Consider the following 22761-nt stretch of genomic DNA (forward strand, 5'->3'; position numbering starts at 1 on the left):
CGCATTCCTTGGCACAAATGGCCCATAGCATGCTCGCTTGCTTGCGTAGCGACAGCCGAATAATAACCATCAGACAGAGGGATGACTTTTGGCTGTCCACCTTGTTGGACCCTCGCTACCGTTCAAAAATGGTGGCCTTTTTCACACCTGCTGAGAGGGAGGCCAAAATAACGTACTATAAAAACCACCTATGTAGTCAGCTGGTCTCTGCCTGTCTGCGCCAACGTCCATCCTCAGACACTGTGGGCCCTGTGCGCTCGCGTTCCGCTGCCATGGCAGCAGGGGAGGGGTGGGGTGGTAGGAGCAGTGGCAGCTCCACCAGCAGCAGCTGCCTCAGTCTGCAGTCGATGATGAGTAGCTTTCTTCACCAGCGCAGTGAGGAAACTACTAACCAGCCGCAGCAGCAGCAGCATCAGGTGGACCTGGAGCAGGACCTCAAACAACAGGCTTAGGCCTACTTGGACAGCACCCTGCCAACCGAGGTAGACAATCCCCTTGACTACTGGGCAACGAAACTTGACCTTTGGCCCCCAACTAGCTGAATTTGCCCTTGAAAGGCTGTCATGCCCGGCCAGTAGCGTGGCATCGGAGCGCGTGTTTAGTGCGGCAGGAGGTATTGCAACTCCGCGGAGGACACGACTGTCCACCCAAAGTGTGGAGAGACTGACGTTTGTGAAAATGAATCAGGCGTGGATTAGTCTGGATTTCAAACCACCAGTTCCTGACACAACTGACTAAATCCGCCATGAATCATGCCCCAAACATGTGCCACTTTCAGGTCTCCTCACACTGCTGGTGTGTTCCATTTTTTGTCATAGGGTGCTGGCAGATTACGGGCCTCCCATAGCTGCTGCCAGGCCCCTAATCTGCCATGGGCCCCTATACCGCCTCCTCATGCTGCTGCCAGGTCCACAGTCTCTCATGCCATGTGCCACTTTCAGGTCTCCTCACACACTGCTGTTGTGTTCAATTTTTTGACATAGGGTGCTGGCAGATTACGGGCCTCCCATAGCTGCTGCCAGGCCCCTAATCTGCCATGGGCCCCTATATACCGCCTCCTCATGCTGCTGCCAAGTCCAGAGTCTGTCATGGGTCCCTGTACGGCCTCCCATTGCTGCTGTCTCCATCACCACACTCTGCCATGTGCCACTTTCAGGTCTCCTCACACACTGCTGGTGTGTTGAATTTTTTGACATAGGGTGCTGGCAGATTACGGGCCTCCCATAGATGCTGCCAGGCCCCTAATCTGCCATGGGCCCCTATACCGCCTCCTCATGCTGCTGCCAAGTCCAGAGTCTCTCATGGGTCCCTGTACGGCCTCCCATTGCTGCTGTCTCCATCGCCACACTCTGCCATGTGCCACTTTCAGGTCTCCTCACACTGCTGGTGGGTTCCATTTTTTGTCATAGGGTGCTGGCAGATTACGGGCCTCCCATAGCTGCTGCCAGGCCCCTAATCTGCCATGGGCCCCTATACCGCCTCCTCATGCTGCTGCCAGGTCCAGAGTCTCTCATGGGTCCCTGTACGGCCTCCCATTGCTGCTGTCTCCATCGCCACACTCTGCCATGTGCCACTTTCAGGTCTCCTCACACTGCTGGTGGGTTCCATTTTTTGTCATAGGGTGCTGGCAGATTACGGGCCTCCCATAGCTGCTGCCAGGCCCCTAATCTGCCATGGGCCCCCGTACCGACTCCTCATGCTGCTGCCAGGCCCGTAATCTGTCATGGGCCCCTGTTGTCGCTTGTTGGCATATTCCGCTCGTTCAGATGCTCCTTCTCCTGCTACTCCTCTTCACGGATTCCGTCAGCAGTCTTTCTTGGAATCCGTTTCCAAGAGACAACAGTTTGCGAGCACGCACCCGACGGTGCAGAAGCTGAACGTCCTCCTGTCCAAGTTGCTGCTGCCAGGCCCGTAATCTGTCATGCGCCCCTGTACCGCCTCCCCATGCTGCTGCCAGGTCCAGAGTGTGTCATGGGTCCCTGTACGGCCTGCCATTGCTGCTGCCAGGCCCGTAATCTGCCATGGGCCCCCGTACCGACTCCTCATGCTGCTGCCAGGCCCGTAATCTGTCATGGGCCCCTGTACCGCCTCCTCATGCTGCTGCCAGGTCCAGAGTGTGTCATGGGTCCCTGTACGGCCTCCCATTGCTGCTGTCTCTATCGCCACACTCTGCCATGTGCCACTTTCAGGTCTCCTCACACTGCTGGTGGTTTCCATTTTTGTCATAGGGTGCTGTATGGCCTCCCATTGCTGCTGCCTCCACCGCCACACTGTGGCTCCACACTCTGGTTTTGGCCCCGTGACTGCCCAAATGAGTGAAGTGTGTGGTGATTCTAAGATCGACGGCACTCATCTGCATGTCATACTGACTGACAGTATTATTTCTCTTCCCCAGCAGACTCCAAGGGCATTTAAATTAAAGGTACAGTGTTCTGCACTAATATTAAGTCTCTCTGAAGCCTAGAAACACCCTTTTTTAAGTTAAATTCACAGCGAATATATTCGACTCGAATCAAAATTTTTCCACGAATTCGCCGAATCAGTCGAATCAAATTTTTGAATACTTCGCTCATCTCTAATATAAACCATTGAAAGTGTTTCCTTATATCTGTTCAGTAAGTGCAAAAAAGCCTGTTACTCCTTGATCCTGTTGATTCTGCTATAGTATTATCAGGTAAAATTGTCCCCAGCTCTCTTTGCAGACTACTAAACACCTCACTCCAATGTTATAGAGATGAGGAGGTAGGGTTTTCTGGCCTAACCTATTTTTTGTCTGAAGATGACAATATTGCTCGTTAATAGATACAATTAGCATTGTCACTGTAGTACAGGAGGTGTATTACTTGTAAGATCACCAGGTGGTGATAAAGAAAAGGTCTGAAATGAATTGCAGCCACAACATCTAAGGACTGGTAAGCTGCACTATATTACATTTTTGTTTTTGTTTTGGGGTTTGGCTAAATCTTTATCATAAAATATGTAGTTAGGCATTGGAAGAAGTTTAACTTTTTTTTTTTTAATCAAGCTTAGCTTCAAAGTGACAACCCTATCTTGAATGCTGGGATGCATGGCAGTACCACTTCACAGTCAGCAATATTGCAAATATAAAAAGCCAGCACACAGAGGTATCCTCAGGTATTGATCCTTCCGTCCAAAAATATTTAACAGTTTCAAAGCAATCTTGCCAATGCAATTTGTTTGAAGCATTCGCACGTTTTTGAAATAGCATATTAATATTGAAAGATACCGCTGTGGCCTATCAAGTTATGTAATACATCAAATACAATGTTAACCTGACCATAGACAGAGATCAGAGATTTAAGAATGCACTGGTAAAAATGTAACAAATGAAATGATGAAAACAAATTTAAGGATAGACTGGTAAAAATTTAACTTTTATCCTGATGCCAAATAATCTATTAGGTTCAAAACAAATTCTTGATACATTCTGAACCTTTTTGGGTGTATAGTCTGGATACAATCCATTATACAATGACAAAAAAAAGTGACTTTGCATAACTATGTTCACAACAGATTTGTATTAAATAAGTCACTTTTATCCGACTATTGCAATTTGCAGAACATATCAATGAAATACCAAAAATTATTATTTCTTGGGTAGCTGTACAATATCTCTACTGCAAACAAATCCAAAACAGTAGCAAAAAATGACTTGGAGTTTAAAAAACACTTTTTTTGTTTTTGTAATCAAGGTTCATGCAGTCTCTGGAGTGGCACGTTTTTAAAATAACTGAAGTATCTTTTGACAATAATCTTTTGTCAGACTAGATTCTGTCCAAAAGAAGGAGAGTTTCTTCAAACCCTTGAGCAAAGTAGTTTGGTGTGTATTGGCAAGAGAGAGCTATTAACAAAAACAAAAAAATAAAAATAAATATATATATATATATATATATATATATATATATATATATATATATAGTGTGTGTGTGTGTGTTCACTGTCTACACAACAAATACTATAAACAAACACTATACTATAATGTACTATAATACAAAACCAAAATAACAAGTAAAAACTGTGGGGCTATCCCAAACTCCATAATATATACTATGCGTTAAGCATTTGTAATTGAATATGCCCTATATTGTATATGCAGATATACACAGTTTTCTTATCAGAAGGCGATCAATTTTTTAACAAATGTAATCTCAAACAAATTACCTTAAAGTTCTCATACACAAAAATTGTGAAAAACAATAATATAAAAAAAAATTAAAAGGTGCAGTCCCATAGTCCAAACTTGATTAATATAAATATTTGTGACACGCTTCACACAGTACTACATTTACCATGCATTCCATAAAAAAAAAAAACAGCTGTCTCCTCCTCCACCACATGGCAGCGCAAAAGCACACCTTCAATGGAGACCTCTTAGATTACGGGAGGGCTGGCAGGACTTAATGGCAAAGCGAGGGTTAAATTCCTCCACTTCTATAATTGCGCATCATAATATCACAATGGGTTAAAACTCGGCTTCCTATTTCACTCCAACCATAGATGTAACAAACAAACCACGCCAAGAATAGTGCTCTCCGTTTTATTTATTAAAGCCCATTTAGAGCACTTACAGGAACACACTTACAGGATAAACGGTAAAGTAAAAAAAAATCCATCCAACTTAAGTGCAGCACTCATCTACCCGATGTTCTGAAGCTGACTGTCACTACTTGCAGAGATCATCAGCAGAAGGTGCTGATAATTGAAGTGGATGTCACTTGAAGGGTTCTGGTATTGTGTAGAGATCGTCAGCCAGAGGGTGCTGGTAGGGTGCTAGCATCAGTGAAGCCCCGCCCCTTATGCATTACATCTGCCAAGGACTTCCTCATACTAAGTTTTGGCAGTTGATACGTAATGCCCTCTTAAAACAATACAGGCAAGGCAATAAGTATCCATTTAGAGCCATCTATATACAGCAAAGAATGTTTCTTTACCAAGGCTGGACCATCTTCTTCTACATTACTAATGAGGCATTTCTGCTGACAAGGGAATCTGTCACGTACCTGGATAGTGAGCCTGATGTGAAGAGGCAGGCCTCTAGTACAACTCAAGGACCGCTGATGGTGAGACAGTGGCTGCAGGGGCACGGTAGGGTATGAGTGCCTGTGATCAGTCCAGTAATAGCTGGTAAGCAGATGAGTTGTAGGCTGGAGGCAGGAAGCAGGGTTCTGATGCAGCCATGCTGGATGGATGGATACCCAAGAGCAGCACAATGAGGATGCAGGGTCAGACGAGCTGGGTTCGGTATCGGTCAGGCAGATCAGGCTTAAAGAGGCAGGAGGAAGAGTAGTCAGGTCACAGGCCAGGTCAGCAGTGGAAGATCAATCAGACAGGAGCGGAGACAGAAGGATAATCCAAGGCAAGCCAGAGGTCAGGGCAGGTAGCGGTCAAGCAGAGGTGAGGAACAAGCTGGTTCTGTATCAGGAGACAATCACAGGAAATCAGGGAACACGAGCAGGGAAAAGACCATACGGCAATGGGACAACTACTGCAGCCAGTTTATATAGCCCTTTTGGTGCCAGCATTAGTGACAGGCGCGAGCCTGTATGTGCGAGTGCGCACTATGTCCAAGCACCCGCACATCTGTTTGGCTCGTAAGGACTCTGTACATGCGCATATTTGCGTGCATATTTGTGCGCCGCAGAACTTCACCTTCACCTGCGCTATTTTTAATAAATTGATCCTTGGAAAATGCACTAGGTAGGTGAGTTCTCTGTTTGTTTGCAGTTGCCATGTTGGACTACCCCAGTTGTAAGTGAAAGCAGCAAGGCCTATCATTTCTGTAGGTCTACTTCCATCATTCATCTATTCCATGTGTTACACTCATGCGCAGGAGATTTTTTAGTATTGTATTATGGACTTGTGATTAGCTGTAATAGCAAAATCTCAAGCATTTAGCACAACATTTCTCCACCTGTAGCAAAAGTCAATGCTTTCTCATTGTTATGAGCACAATTTTTCTATATTGTATTCATTGCCTTGGAATAATAAGCAACCAGGTTTGTTTGGCCTCATAACAGGTTAAGCCGACGTTGGGTGACAGTAGCCTATGTCTCTGTTTTGCACTAGTGTATGTTATTATATTAGACAAAAATTTTCAGCACCTATAGCGTCTACAAACTATGGTATAGATACTGCAATTTATGCCATTTTTGCTATACAGAGCTGTATTAGTTTAAATGACAATTGCGCAGTCATGCAAAGCTGTACCCAAATAAAATGTGTGTCCTTTCTTTCACACAAATAGAGCTTTCTTTCAGAGGTATTTGATCACCTGTGCACTTTTTATTTTTTGCACTATAAACAAAAAAAGACCAAAATTTTTTTAAAAAAATAATATTTTTTGCTTTCGGCTATAAAAAATATATAGTAAACTCAAAATTAGTCATAAAATCCCAAAAAGTGTATATTGACTGCTTTGTATGAAAATTATAGGGTCTACAAACTATGGTACAAATAATGGAATTTATACAGCTTTCACATTTCACATTATTTCAGCCTATCACATTTCTTGAGGTGCTAAAATACCAGGACAGTACAAACACCCCCAAATGACCCATTTTTGGAAAGTAGGCACCCTAAGCTATCTGCTGAGAGGCATATTGAGTCCATGGAAGATTTATTTTGTTCCACAAGTTTTGATAATGATAAATACTTTGGTTTTTTTTACACAAAGTTGTCACTTAAATGATATATTGCAAGTGTACAATCCAAACGCACATGTTCCTGCGTTAAAAATGGCTGTGTATATAAGTGGGTGCTGCAGCGACCTTCGGCTGGAACCGTACAGAATCAGCAAGGGAGAATGTCACCAGCACACCGAGGATCACCAATATGGGTCCAAAAGTTTTAATGAACGATCACATAGTTACAGCAAGCTTATGTTTCAGAGTCTCGCAGGACCACTGGCATGCCATGCTGTAACTGTGATTGTTCATTAAAACTTTTGGACCCATATTGGTGATCCTCGGTGTGCTGGTGACATTCTCCCTTAAATGATATATTTTTCACACAAGCCATGGGTATATGTGGAATTACACCCCAAAATACATTCTGCTACTTCTACCGAGTATGGGGATACCACATGTGTGAGAATTTTTGGGAGCCTAGTCACATACAGGAGCCTAAAATCCAGTGACCACTTTGAAAGCCTGAAGGAATGTAACTTCCTCATTTCACTTCCTTGCTACCTATCACAGTTTCAGAGGCCCTGAAATACCAGGATAGCACCAAACCCCCCAAAATGGCACATTTTGGAAAGTAGACACCCCAATGAATTTAAAGAGGCATGGTGAGAATTTTGCAGATCTGATTTTTTCTCACAAGGTTTTGAAATATAAAAAAGAAAAGAAAAAATATGTTTTGTTTTCTTTCTTCATTTTCCAAAAACATGTGGCAACAAACAATATCTGCACAGTACTCACAATGCTTCAGTATATATGCTCTTTATTTAACTGCAGATGAAAAATCTCATCCAACAGCACTGCACACATCTACTTATGTATATTCTGAGAGCAATTTCCTGTTGCTGTCAGAATAAACAGGTTGGTGCTGCAGCTGAAAGCATTCCTGCAAAGAAAACATCAATGGTTAACAATAAAACAGTAACAATGAAACATTAAAAGTGTAACAGTAGAACAGTAACAATAAAAAAACTATAACTATTTTTGGTTGTTAATATTTTTAATTGTGGGGGGGATTTGTACTTGTGGAAAAAAAAAAAAAATCTTCCATGGACTCAATATGCTTCTCAGCAGATAGCTTAGGGTGTCTACTTGTGGGACTCACCACGTCACCAAGTGATACTGCAGTGCTAATATGTGAAAGACCAGGATGTACTAGGCCGCTGGTGCTCGCCAGTTCACCAAAAGGTAGAGCGGCACTAGTACTGGCACTCTGCTGCATATGAGAGTCATCATTCCCCAAGGCCCGTGAAAACCTTGGTAGCGTGAATCACGTATATATATATATAAGAGATCCTGCACACAGGTGCTGCCCTGTAGCAGTATATCTTAAGCGGTTAAAAAAAGCATTTTCAATAGCTCCCTTATTTCAACAAATGACAAACACCACTTTCCTTAGCAGAAGAATACATAGTTATTAAATGTTTATTAGCCTCTAGGACAGTGGTTCACAACCTTTCTAACGCCGCGACCCCTTAATACAGTTCCTCATGTTGTGGTGACCCCCAACCATAAAATTATTTTCGTTGCTACTTCATAACTGTAATTTTGCAGTAGGAGGAATAGTGCCACGTCATTGGTGTCAGTGGGAGGAATAGTGCCCCATCATTGGTATCAGTGGGAGGAATAGTGCCCCGTCATTGGTGTCAGTGGGAGGAATAGTGCCCCGTCATTGGTGTCAGTGGGAGGAATAGTGCCCCGTCATTGGTGTCAGTGGGAGGAATAGTGCCCCGTCATTGGTGTCAGTGGGAGGAATAGTGCCCCGTCATTGGTGTCAGTGGGAGGAATAGTGCCCCGTCATTGGTGTCAGTGGGAGGAATAGTGCCTCGTCATTGGTATCAGTGGGAAGAATAGTGCCCCGTCATTGGTGTCAGTGGGAGGAATAGTGCCCCGTCATTGGTGTCAGTGGGAGGAATAGAGCCCCATCATTGGTGTCAGTGGGAGGAATAGTGCCTCATCATTGGTGTCAGTGGGAGGAATAGTGTCCCATCATCGGTATCAGTGGGAGGAATAGTGCCCCATCATTGGTGTCAGTGGGAGGAATAGTGTCCCATCATCGGTATCAGTGGGAGGAATAGTGCCCCATCATTGGTGTCAGTGGGAGGAATAGTGTCCCATCATTGGTGTCAGTGGGAGGAATAGTGCTCCATCATTGGTATCAGTGGGAGGAATAGTGCCCCATCATTGGTGTCAGTGGGAGGAATAGTGCCCCATCATTGGTGTCAGTGGGAGGAATAGTGCCCCATCATTGGTATCAGTGGGAGGAATAGTGCCCCATCATTGGTATCAGTGGGAGGAATAGTGTCCCATCATTGGTATCAGTGGGAGGAATAGTGTCCCATCATTGGTATCAGTGGGAGGAATAGTGCCCCATCATTGGTGTCAGTGGGAGGAATAGTGCCTCATCATTGGTGTCAGTAGGAGGAATAGTGCCTCATCATTGGTGTCAGTGGAAGGAATAGTGCTCCATCATTGGTATCAGTGGGAGGAATAGTGCCCCATCATAGGTGTCAGTGGGAGGAGGAATAGTGTCCCATCATCGGTATCAATGGGAGGAATAGTGCCCCATCATTGGTATCAGTGGGAGGAATAGTGCCCCATCATTGGTGTCGGTGGGAGGAATAGTGCCCCATCATTGGTGTCGGTGGGAGGAATAGTGTCCCATCATTGGTGTCAGTGGGAGGAATAGTGCTCCATCATTGGTATCAGTGGGAGGAATAGTGCCCCATCATTGGTGTCAGTGGGAGGAATAGTGCCCCATCATTGGTGTCAGTGGGAGGAATAGTGCCCCATCATTGGTATCAGTGGGAGGAATAGTGCCCCATCATTGGTATCAGTGGGAGGAATAGTGTCCCATCATTGGTATCAGTGGGAGGAATAGTGTCCCATCATTGGTATCAGTGGGAGGAATAGTGCCCCATCATTGGTATCAGTGGGAGGAATAGTGCCTCATCATTGGTGTCAGTAGGAGGAATAGTGCCTCATCATTGGTGTCAGTGGAAGGAATAGTGCTCTATCATTGGTATCAGTGGGAGGAATAGTGCCCCATCATTGGTGTCGGTGGGAGGAATAGTGCCCCATCATAGGTGTCAGTGGGAGGAGGAATAGTGTCCCATCATCGGTATCAATGGGAGGAATAGTGCCCCATCATTGGTATCAGTGGGAGGAATAGTGCCCCATCATAGGTGTCAGTGGGAGGAGGAATAGTGCCCCATCATTGGTGTCAGTGGGGGGAGGAATAGTGCCCCATCATAGGTGTCAGTGGGGGGAATAGTGCCCCATCATTGGTATCAGTGGGGGGAGGAATAGTGCCCCATCATAGGTGTCAGTAGGGGGAGGAATAGTGCCCCATCCTTGGTGTCAGTGGGGGGAGGAATAGTGCCCCATCCTTGGTGTCAGTGGGGGGAGGAATAGTGCCCCATCCTTGGTGTCAGTGGGGGGAGGAATAGTGCCCCATCATTGGTGTCAGTGGGGGGAGGAATAGTGCCCCATCATAGGTGTCAGTGGGGGGAATAGTGCCCCATCATTGGTATCAGTGGGGGGAGGAATAGTGCCCCATCATAGGTGTCAGTGGGGGGAGGAATAGTGCCCCATCCTTGGTGTCAGTGGGGGGAGGAATAGTGCCCCATCCTTGGTGTCAGTGGGGGGAGGAATAGTGCCCCATCCTTGGTGTCAGTGGGGGGAGGAATAGTGCCCCATCCTTGGTGTCAGTGGGGGGAGGAATAGTGCCCCATCCTTGGTGTCAGTGGGGGGAGGAATAGTGCCCCATCCTTGGTGTCAGTGGGGGGAGGAATACTGCCCCATCTTTGGTGTCAGTGGGGGGAGGAATTGTGCCCCATCCTTGGTGTCAGTGGGGGGAGGAATTGTGCCCCATCATTGGTGTCAGTGGGGGGAGGAATCGTGCCCCATCCTTGGTGTCAGTGGGGGAGGAATAGTGCCCCATCGTTGGTGTCATTTGGGGGAGGAATAGTGCCCCATCGTTGGTGTCATTTGGGGGAGGAATAGTGCCCCATCATTGGTGTCAGTGGGAGGAATAGTGTCCCATCGTTGGTGTCAGTGGGAGGAATAGTGCCCCATTATTGGTATTAGTGACACCAATGATGGGGCACTATTCCCACTGACACCAATGATACTTACCTTGCAGACCCCTGCTCCAGCCTGGGCTCGCTCGCTCCCTCCCTCTCCCATGGTACCGACACTTACCTGTCAGCTGTCTTCCTTCTCCGGCCGCTCTCCTCCTCTTCACTCGCTCGATCTTCGCGGTGCCGCTCGGCTCCTCCTCTCCAAGCTCCACCTCCTTGCCGGTGATTGGCCGCCTGTGTGCCTTTCCTGAGCTACAGTGCCGGCGGCCAATCACAGGCGAGGATTGATCTCGAGGTGTGTCCAGATGACAGGGGCGGCATGTCATCCCGCCCACACCTGGAGACGGCGGCGGCGAGGAGCGGTGTCTCGGTTCCTAAGACCATCGGAAATATGTGTTTTCCAATGGTCTTAGGCGACCCCTGTGGAAGCGTCGTTCGACCCCCAAAGGGGTCGCGACCCCCAGGTTGAGAACCGCTGCTCTAGGAAGATAATTAGCCTTCAGCAGGTGAGTTCAATGATGATAAAGACATTACATTTTTGCCATGTGTCTCAGAATATGCTAACAGTACATGTACTAAGAATACAGGGTTTACCTGACCCACTATAACTGGTATACTTCAACACTTCTCTCTGATATTTAATTTTTTCAGCAATTTTATATAGCAATAAAGCAGCTATGTGCAATAAAGGAGATGCTCACAAACCCTGTATTGGACACAAAACAATGCAAAGTTTTACCTTTATTATTGTTATAACTTTGGGGTTGATTTACTAAAGGCAATTAGGCTGTTCACTTTGCAAGAGCATTTTCCCTTAGCTTAGCAAATATGGTAAAAATGCACTTTGCAAGTATACCCAATCACATGCAAGGAAAATAAAAAGTCAGTCACACTTCACTTTATTCACTAAGATAAGGGAAATTCCCTAGCAAAATGAAAATTTATGTGCAAAGGTAAACAGGCTGCAGAGTGCTAGGTGGGGAGGAGAGAAACCTACAGATTCTGCTTGGAACTTAGGCTGATATCTCCATACAGGGAGAAAGCACAAACTTGAGAATGGAGCCTCTTGGTGACCTGATCTCTCACCTAGCTTACCAGCAATGGACAGTTTTGTTTTATCACAGTTACGTGATAGTTTACGTTTTTTGAAGTGCAAAGATCACGCGAACATTTGTAGGTAAAAGTCAAATTGTATATAATTAGAGATGAGCGAATCGAACCAGGCGAAGTGGAATTCGTTTCGAATTTCAGGAAAAATTCGATTCGCGGCGAATCCGAATATTAGCATACTTCGGGTGCGCGAATCGGATTTTTCCTGATCAGCCGGCAAAAGTGTCCCTGCAGAGAGCTCCGCTATTTCTGACAGTTCTCTGACAGTTCCTTCACATGTACAGCGGTTGAAACATTGTATCTATTTGTTTCCATTTAGGATACAGATGTTTTTATTCGGAAATAGATACAATGTTTCAACCGCTGTAAATGTGAAGGAACTGTCAGAGAACTGTCAGAAATAGCGGAGCTCTCTGCAGATACACTTTTTGCTGTACTGGAATACTTCTTCTTTTCATTCTTCTTTTCATTCTTCTCATTCTTCTTTTCATTCTTCTTTTCATTCTTCTTCTCATTCTTCTTCTTCTTTTCATTCTTCTTTTCATTCTTCTCATTCTTCTTTTCTTCTTCATGAAAAGAAGAATGAGAAGAAGAATGAAAAGAAGAATGAGAAGAATGAAAAGAAGAATGAAAAGAAGAAGAAGAATGAAAAGAAGAATGAGAAGAAGAATGAAAAGAAGAATGAGAAGAAGAATGAGAAGAATGAAAAGAAGAATGAGAAGAATGAAAAGAAGAATGAAAAGAAGAAGAAGAAGAATGAAAAGAAGAATGAAAAGAAGAAGAAGAATGAAAAGAAGAATGAGAAGAAGAATGAAAAGAAGAATGAGAAGAATGAAAAGAAGAATGAAAAGAAGAAGAAGAATGAAAAGAAGAATGAGAAGAAGAATGAAAAGAAGAATGAGAAGAAGAATGAGAAGAATGAAAAGAAGAATGAAAAGAAGAATGAAAAGAAGAAGAAGAAGAATGAAAAGAAGAAGAAGAATGAAAAGAAGAATGAAAAGAAGAAGAAGAATCTTTTCATTCTTCTCATTCTTCTTTTCATTCTTCTTTTCATTCTTCTTCTTCTTTTCATTCTTCTTCTTCTTTTCATTCTTCTTTTCATTCTTCTTCTTCTTCTTTTCATTCTTCTTCTTATTTTCATTCTTCTCATTCTTCTTTTCATTCTTCTCATTATTCTTTTCATTCTTCTTCTTCTTCTTTTCATTCTTCTTCTTCTTCTTTTCATTCTTCTTCTTCTTTTCATTCTTCTTTTCATTCTTCTTCTTCTTTTCATTCTACTTCTTCTTCTTTTCATTCTTCTTTTCATTCTTCTTCTTCTTTTCATTCTTCTTCTTCTTCTTCTTTTCATTCTTCTTTTCATTCTTCTCATTCTTCTTTTCATTCTTCTTCTCATTCTTCTTTTCATTCTTCTTCTTTTCATTCTTCTTTTCATTCTTCTCATTCTTCTTTTCTTCTTCATGAAAAGAAGAATGTGAAGAAGAATGAAAAGAAGAATGAAAAGAAGAAGAAGAATGAAAAGAAGAATGAGAAGAAGAATGAAAAGAAGAATGAGAAGAATGAAAAGAAGAATGAAAAGAAGAAGAAGAATGAAAAGAAGAATGAGAAGAAGAATGAAAAGAAGAATGAGAAGGAGAATGAGAAGAATGAAAAGAAGAATGAAAAGAAGAAGAAGAAGAAGAATGAAAAGAAGAATGAAAAGAAGAAGAAGAATCTTTTCATTCTTCTCATTCTTCTTTTCATTCTTCTTCTTCTTTTCATTCTTCTTTTCATTCTTCTCATTCTTCTTTTCATTCTTCTTCTCATTCTTCTTTTCATTCTTCTTCTTCTTTTCATTCTTCTTTTCATTCTTCTTCTCATTCTTCTTTTCATGAAGAAGAAAAGAAGAATGAGAAGAATGAAAAGAAGAAGAGGAATGAAAAGAAGAATGAGAAGAAGAATGAAAAGAAGAATGAGAAGAATGAAAAGAAGAATGAAAAGAAGAAGAAGAATGAAAAGAAGAATAAATAAATGGAAACAAATAGATACAATGTTTCAACCGCTGTATGGAGTGAATGTCAGAGAACTGTCAGAAATAGGCTATTTCTGACAGTTCTCTGACATTCACTCCATACAGCGGTTGAAACATTGTATCTATTTTACAATGTTTCAACCGCTGTATGGAGTGAATGCCAGAGAACTGTCAGAAATAGCCTATTTCTGACAGTTCTCTGACATTCACTCCATACAGCGGTTGAAACATTGTATCTATTTGTTTCCATTTATGGAAACAAATAGATACAATGTTTCAACCGCTGTATGGAGTGAATGTCAGAGAACTGTCAGAAATAGCGGAGCTCTGCAGATACACTTAGCGGAGCTCTGCAGATACACTTTTTGCCGGCTTGGAATTCTTCTTATTTTCATCCTACTTCTTCTTCTTCTTCTTCTTCATCCTCATCCTCTTCTTCTTCTTCTGAGGATGAGGATGAGGATGAAGAAGAAGAAGAAGAAGAAGAAGTAGGATGAAAATAAGAAGAATTCCAAGCCGGCAAAAAGTGTATCTGCAGAGCTCCGCTAAGTGTATCTGCAGAGCTCCGCTATTTCTGACAGTTCTCTGACATTCACTCCATACAGCGGTTGAAACATTGTATCTATTTGTTTCCATTTATGGAAACAAATAGATACAATGTTTCAACCGCTGTATGGAGTGAATGTCAGAGAACTGTCAGAAATAGCCTATTTCTGACAGTTCTCTGACATTCACTCCATACAGCGGTTGAAACATTGTATCTATTTGTTTCCATTTATGGAAACAAATTGATACAATGTTTCAACCGCTGTATGGAGTGAATGTCAGAGAACTGTCAGAAATAGCGGAGCTCTGCAGATACACTTAGCGGAGCTCTGCAGATACACTTTTTGCCGGCTTGGAATTCTTATTTTCATCCTACTTCTTCTTCTTCTTCTTCATCCTCAGAAGAAGAAGAAGAGGATGAGGATGAGGATGAAGAAGAAGAATAAGAAGAAGTAGGATGAAAATAAGAAGAATTCCAAGCCGGCAAAAAGTGTATCTGCAGAGCTCCGCTAAGTGTATCTGCAGAGCTCCGCTAAGAAATAGCGGAGCTCTGCAGATACACTTTTTGCCGGCTTGGAATTCTCCTTCTTCTCATCCTTCTTCTTCTTCTCATCCTTCTTCTTCTTCTCATCCTTCTCCTTCTTCTCATCCTTCTTCTTCTTCTTCTCATCCTTCTTCTTCTTCTCATCCTTCTCCTTCTTCTCATCCTTCTTCTTCTTCTCATCCTTCTTCTTCTTCTCATCCTTCTTCTTCTTCTCATCCTTCTTCTTCTTCTCATCCTTCTTCTTCTTCTCATCCTTCTCCTTCTTCTCATCCTTCTCTTTCTTCTCATCCTTCTTCTTCTTCTCATCCTTCTTCTTCTTCTCATCCTTCTCCTTCTTCTCATCCTTCTTCTTCTTCTCATCCTTCTTCTTCTCATCCTTCTCCTTCTTCTCATCCTTCTTCTCATCCTTCTCCTTCTTCTCATCCTTCTTCTCATCCTTCTCCTTCTTCTCATCCTTCTCCTTCTTCTCATGCTTCTCCTTCTCCTTCTTCTCATCCTTCTCCTTCTTCTCATCCTTCTCCTTCTCCTTCTTCTCATCCTTCTCCTTCTCCTTCTTCTCATCCTTCTCCTTCTTCTCATCCTTCTCCTTCTCCTTCTTCTCATCCTTCTCCTTCTTCTCATCCTTCTCCTTCTTCTCATCCTTCTCCTTCTTCTCATCCTTCTCCTTCTCCTTCTTCTCATCCTTCTCCTTCTCCTTCTTCTCATCCTTCTCCTTCTCCTTCTTCTTCTTCTCATCCTTCTACTTCTTCTCATCCTTCTCCTTCTTCTCATCCTTCTTCTTCTTCTCATCCTTCTTCTTCTCATCCTTCTCCTTCTTCTCATCCTTCTTCTCATCCTTCTCCTTCTTCTCATCCTTCTCCTTCTTCTCATCCTTCTCCTTCTTCTCATCCTTCTCCTTCTCCTTCTTCTCATCCTTCTCCTTCTCCTTCTTCTCATCCTTCTCCTTCTTCTCATCCTTCTCCTTCTTCTTCTCCTTCTCCTTCTTCTCATCCTTCTCCTTCTTCTCATCCTTCTCCTTCTTCTCATCCTTCTCCTTCTTCTCATCCTTCTCCTTCTCCTTCTTCTCATCCTTCTCCTTCTCCTTCTCCTTCTCCTTCCTCATCTCCAAGGGCATTTAAATTAAAGGTACAGTGTTCTGCACTAATATAAAGGCTCTCTGAAGCCTAGAAACCCTTTTTATAAGTTAAACTCGTAGCGAATAAATTCGCATCGAATCAAATTTCTTCCTCAAATTCGGCGAATCAGCCGAATCGAATTTTTGAATAATTCGCTCATCTCTATATATAATATTTAATAATAACAGATAAAATAACAAATGTAATATTATTGAAAATGTAACAAGAATACTTAATTATAGATGATTTTCACCAAGAAGTAACCATCTTTGTAGCTTGCATGCTTGCCCTGGTATGGGGCTAGTTTATTTCAATTTTGGCTCTGGTACTGTATATACAGGACTAGTGGGTAGCATTTAACCAATTGTAAACCCTGAAAATGCAGTATCACCTTTTAAGAAAGATAGCACACATTCTTCAAAGGGCTTGGTCATTTGGTAAATTTGTGATGACATTCCTATAGTATGAAGTCAGCTAAGGTAACAGGCTTAGGATTTAGACTTAGATATTGATAAGCCAATAATAATAAGGAAATATGAACTTTCCCAATCACTGCTGACCTGAGGATGCCTCTACAACATCAGTGGAGAGGGACATTTTGACCACCCTTTTTCTTGTGTTTTATGTAATGGACCACCAGGCATTTAAGACCTGGATGCTTCCATCTGAGAATTGTTTCTTCACCACTGGGACACAGGAACAAGGTACTATAGCTGGGCATCACACCCAAGACTAGGCGACACTAGCTTAGGTGCAAAGCTGGAACTCTTTATTGAACAGAAATATGGGTTTGTATACACTTCAGAAATACCGGCAGTCCTCACATGAACAATAAAAACAAATAATACACATTGGGATAAACATCCCACACTGATTAGGTAAGAGCTTGATGACATTATCCTAAACAGCAAACAGTACAGCCAACAGATAACAGTAATTTAATTACCAGTAAGCTAATCAACAGCCAAGCACCCAGACAAGCCAGGGAGCCCACCCCAGACAGTCCTGCACCTCCAACCATGAATACACAATGCACATTACACATGTTGTCTTTCAGGTGTTTGTATTATCTGTCCATCATAAGACAAAACTCATACAATATTCTAATAGCCTGAAAAGGTGGAATAAATTTATCTTCATAGATTTCTTGTGGGAGATTGTTGATAAATATTTCTGTCCCAAGTGGAGGAGCTTCTCCAACCCAATCTGGAGCAGGGCTCCATATTTCTTCTGACCACTAACCTGTATAAGAATAATATTACACTTTCCACTCTAGAAGGGAAGATTTATTGTATTTATTCAGAGAATTAATTCAAGCCTTGCTCTCAACGTTCATCGCATTATTATCCATCATCCCAGACTGATCCGCTCATCACATGTGATCAGAGGCTGAACTGGGCTCTTTTCCATACTCTGTTTGGGAGAAGCAGACAAAATGCCCGGTCTCCTCCATGGGCCATAATGCCCTGGTTGGGTCTGTCATACTATACTTGCTGGTTGCCATTGAATTTTGCTATCAACAGGAATATCCATTAGGAATACTATGGAGCATTCCCATGGACTACAAATACTGCAATTTTGAGGGTGAGCCTTCAACTGGCAGACTTTATGGCAGAAATCCATTGTTCCACTAGCCAGTGTTGTAGTCAAGGACTAAGCACTATAAAATAGTCTACCTTGGTATTAGTATTTTTCACTAATATGCTGATATACACTGCTCAAAAAAATACAGGAACACTTTTTAATCAGAGTATAGAATTAAGTCAATTAAACTCCTGGGATATTTATCTTGTCAGTTAAGTAGCAGAGAGGATTGTTAATCAGTTTCAGCTGCTTTGGTATTAATGAAATTAACAACAGGTACACTAGATGGGCAACAATGAGACAAACCCCAAAACAGGAATTGTTTTACAATGCCACTGACATTTGTTTCCTTACTCATCTTTTCTGACTGTTGTTGTCAGGGAGCGAGGAGCCAGACAAACAAGGAGGTGCAATTAAAAGTAGGTATATTATACAAAAATAAGACAGAGTCTATACAAGTTCAACAGCAACAGTGGATGACTTGGTAGAACAGTAGCCAGGAAGGATGGTCACCAGAGCCGGGGTCAGAAGCCAGGAAGGATGGTCGCCAGAGCCGGGGTCAGAAGTCAGGAAGGATGGTCACCAGAGCCGGGGTCAGAAGCCAGGAAGGATGGTCGCCAGAGCCGGGGTCAGAAGCCAGGAAGGAGTCTTGCCAAAGCCGAGTCGGTATCCAGGAGAGCAATGAGAAACTAAACAGGAACTTGCTGCTGTGCAACAGACAGGACACGAATGCAATGGACAGCTACAACAAGCAGAGGGGGAGGAGCCGCAGAGGGCTGAAAGCATAAAGGATCCCACAATGCTTTGCAGACACCTAAGATGGATGCCAGCACATGGAGCAGCACAAGCCCTGAGGAAAGGTAGGACCTTGACAGTTGTTCACTAGTTTTGCATTTGGCTAGCTGGCTAGTGTCACTACTGGTAGCATGAGCCGATACCTGGACCCTACAGAGATTGTACAGGCAGTCCAACTCCTCCAGGATGGCACATCAATTTGTGCCATTGCCAGAAGGTTTGCTGTGTCTCCTGGCACAGTCTCAAGAGCATGAAGGAGATTCCAGGAGACAGGCAGTTACTCTAGGAGAGCTGGACAGAACCGTAGAAGGTGCTTAACCCATCAGCAGGACCGGTATCTGCTCCTTTGTGCAAGGAGGAACAGGATGAGCACTGCCAAAGCCCTACAAAATGACTTTCAGTAGTCAACTGGTGTGAATGTCTCTGACAAAACAATCAGAAACATATTTCATGAGGGTTGTCCGAGTTCCCCATGTCCTCTAGTGGGCCTTGTGCTCACTGCCCGGCACCATAGAGCTCGATTGGCATTTGCTATGGAACACCAGAATTGGCAGGTCCACCACTGGCGCCCTGTGCTTTTCACAGATGAGAGCAGGTTCACCCTGAGCAATGTGACAGACATCAAAGAGTCTGGATAAGCCATGGAGAACTTTATGCTGCCTGTAACATCATTCAGCATAACCGTTTTGGTGGTGGGTCACTGATGGTCTAAGAAGGCATATCCATGGAGGGATGCACAGACCTCTACAGGCTAGACAATGGCACCCTGACTGCCATTAGGTATCTGGATGAAATCCTTAAACCCATTGTCAGACCCTGGGTCTTGGGTTCCTCCTGGCGCACGACAATGCCCGGCCTCATGTGGCAAGAGTATGCAGGCAGTTCCTGGAGAATGAAGGAATTGATACCATTGAATGACTCCCACACTTGCCTAACCTAAATCCAATAGAACACCTCAGAGGCTCATTGATGCCCTGATGCAGATCTGGGAGGAAATACCCCAGGACACCCTCCGTCATCTCATTAGGAACGTGCCCCAAAGTTTTCAGGCATGCATATGAACTACTGAGTACCATTTTGAGTTGCTGCAATGAAATTTCAGCAAAATGAACTAGCCTGCTGCATAATTTTTTCACTTTAATTTTTGGGGTGTCTTTGAATTCAGTCCACTGTAGGTTGATCATTTTAATTTCCATCAAACAAAGGGGCATCCTTACGTTCCTATCTCATTACCCAGTCCATATCAGTATAGGTATCCTGTATGATATTTTTCCCCATTGAGATTTGATGTGTTTTCAAAGTGTTCCTTTAATTCTTATATTGTTGCTGTCACAATGGTCTCAGGAGAATATGTGCGCATGCCCCAAAACACAGAACAAGATCCTTGCCAGGCGGTTACATGGGCACTCTCATTTGCATAAGATCTTCAGCTGTCCCCTATGTCCTGAATCTGCATAAATTCTTGATTTCCTGTTACTGACCTGTCTTGTCTCTGGATTCTTCTCAGCTTTGACCTCCTTTTATGACCAGGCTTGATTCTGAACTTAGCTCATCCGTCCACTTCTTTGTTACACTATTGTAAAAGTGTGAATCACTTTTTTTAGTGCTAGCCTGCTGTTTCTCACTTATTTATTACAGTTAGGTACATAGTTGGGCAGTTGATATTTGTTGATTATCATTTGTCTACTTGTTGCTACCCTTGGTTTGCTTTTTGACCATGATCCTGCTGATCTGTTATTGGTGATCTCATTTTGCTCCCTGTTCACAGTCCTGTTGCCTATTTGTTGCTGATCATGGCTTGCCTCCTGGCCATGATCCTGCTGTCTATCCATTGCTGACCTCAGCTTGCCTCCTGACCATGATCCTGCTGGTTTTCCATTGCTGAACTTGGCTTGACTCCTGACTATGCTTTCTTCTTCCATCTTACCTGAAAGCTGCCTTCCAGTATGTCAATCAAAGGCTGCCTCAGACTCTGCCTCCAGTCTATCATGGGTTCTGGTGCCTCTCTCAGATACTTGTTCCAGTCTGCTCTTCTGTGGCTTTTTCACCTTGATCTCTTTTGACCTCTAACAGGTACACAATAGTTGTACTTATTGTTAATATTTAAAAAATGATTTCTTTTATTTAGCTTAGCGCTACTGTGCTGCTTATTATTATGTTTCTTTTTTTTTTGCAGGGCTTGTCCTGGAATAAAACACTTCTCTTCGTTACCAATATCTTTAAATACTTTCCTACTAGGATTTGTTCCACATAGTTTACTTAACATCAACGTTAGGAACAGCATGCTTATCTTTATTGTCTGTGTTTTTATTTTTATCTGCTGGAATATGCAGCCTAAAACCTACAAAATAAATACAAATAATGTAACTAGCAAAGGACACATTAAATTATTTTTATGTAAAAGCTTGTGTAGAGCAGAAATATAAGACTAAGAAGCAACAGTAAGGCAATATGTAATTTTAGAGAGATTAAAATATATACTCATCATTTATTTAGCCCAGATTGTCAATAATCTAAAGGGAACAACATATGTGTTTGACTGCGTCCCTTGCCAGTGGGTGTGGAAATCTTGAATATTTTCAAAATCAAATACATTTTTGCCTGTAAAGATAATTAGTAAGGTAGCAAGAATATAAATAAAGTTGTCGGTTATTATTTTATTGTTAAATAAAACCTCTGTATTGTACTTAAATCTGTACTTAGCTTGCTCCCAAGTGTTTCCAAAGAAGAAAAACACATTCAGAATTTTTAAGCAAAGAGAAAACACATGCACTTTTGTAAAAAAAAAAAGCCTGCAGTGCAGGAGTCCATCAGGGCCAGTTTAATCTGTTGAAACTATCTTTCAGACTTTGGTCTGACTTCTATCAGCATCTTGGAAATGCGTATTGATTTGGACAGCATGGTAAGAATTGATATTTGTATCTCTGGTATAGTTTTCCTTTATTAACTTGCCCCCCTCCTTGTGTGCCCACCTGCATAAATACATACCCTAATTACTTCCCTCTTCCTCCCAGTGCAGGTCACCTGAATAAATACTTACCTTCAGGCACAATCCAATGATATTTATTTTGTGTCCTTGCTTGGAGCTGCATAGCCTTTCATTTAAATGATAAGTTCACTTTATAAAAAAAAATTTAATAAATGTAAATTTTTTTTCAGGTTTTTTTTTTTTATAAGCCTGGAAAGCACTGTACCAGCGATCAACAGAATGCTGATGCCATACAGGACTCATGCAGACTGTCAGTGTGAGCTGTAAGCCCATACATCACATGGGAAGGCAGTTTCACACTGACAGGAAGAATCAATGAAATACCACAGTACTCTAAAGCACTATGGTAGTACATTGAGAACTACAAGCTGACAGCCGCAAAGGATCTCAGGACTTGTAGTTTCCCATTCAGAGAACTCTGTGGATGAATGACATGACACAGCCTAGCACAGCTGTGGTTTTCACAAACTGTGACAGCTAGTGGGAGGAGAAGATCCTCCGCTAGCTGTCACAATGGGGGAATGAGAGGGGGGTGCGGGGTTCAATGTTACAGTTACATGTTATACCCTGAATATGGAAATGGTGAGAAATCTCTCCAGTTGGAATACTGGCAAAAGTACATCTTCTGTTAGTGAGGATGGAGAGAAATGGCAATGTTTTTATTTTTGTCTATATCTTCTTGTACCAATGACACCCATTTGTTGTATTGGCATCTTCAGGAATAGAAAGTTAGATTTTAAATCAGGGCACATCCCACTTTTTAACATACTCATGATAGAGTATATATGTAAATGATTTGCCTCAACACATTTAAATGGTACATTAGCAGGAGAGCTTTTTTGTTGAAAAACAGACTTACTGGCAGGATAACCAGGTACAAATAAAAGAAAGAGCCTGTAAAGGAAAACTAAGGCAACTGTCACATCTAAGAATTAGCTTCAATAAAATAAATGTTTGCTTTTTAGGTTTAATACCACTTTAAGCATTCAGTGCTTCCTCCACCACATTTTGTCCTGCGGTAATGTAAGGATTAGAAGATGGAGCAAGAGCACACCACAGGGGACACAGACATCCAAAATTCTGATTTTCCAGAGGCTGCAGTGCTGGAACAGAGGGAAGCTAAGAGACAGAGGTCACTAAGGAGATAAGTATAAGAGCTCTTTTATTATAGGGATCTGACATTAGCATTTTTTTATAGACTTGGCATGGTCAATTTGGAGAGCATGGTAACAGGCTTCTCTTTGGTGACAGCATTCATCTCTGAAGTCTAACCTGTGCATCGACTGA

Source organism: Staurois parvus, unplaced genomic scaffold (assembly GCF_062004578.1).
Source record: "Staurois parvus isolate SC_StPar_1 unplaced genomic scaffold, SC_StPar_1.0 ptg000566l, whole genome shotgun sequence".
Lineage (NCBI taxonomy): Eukaryota > Metazoa > Chordata > Amphibia > Anura > Ranidae > Staurois > Staurois parvus.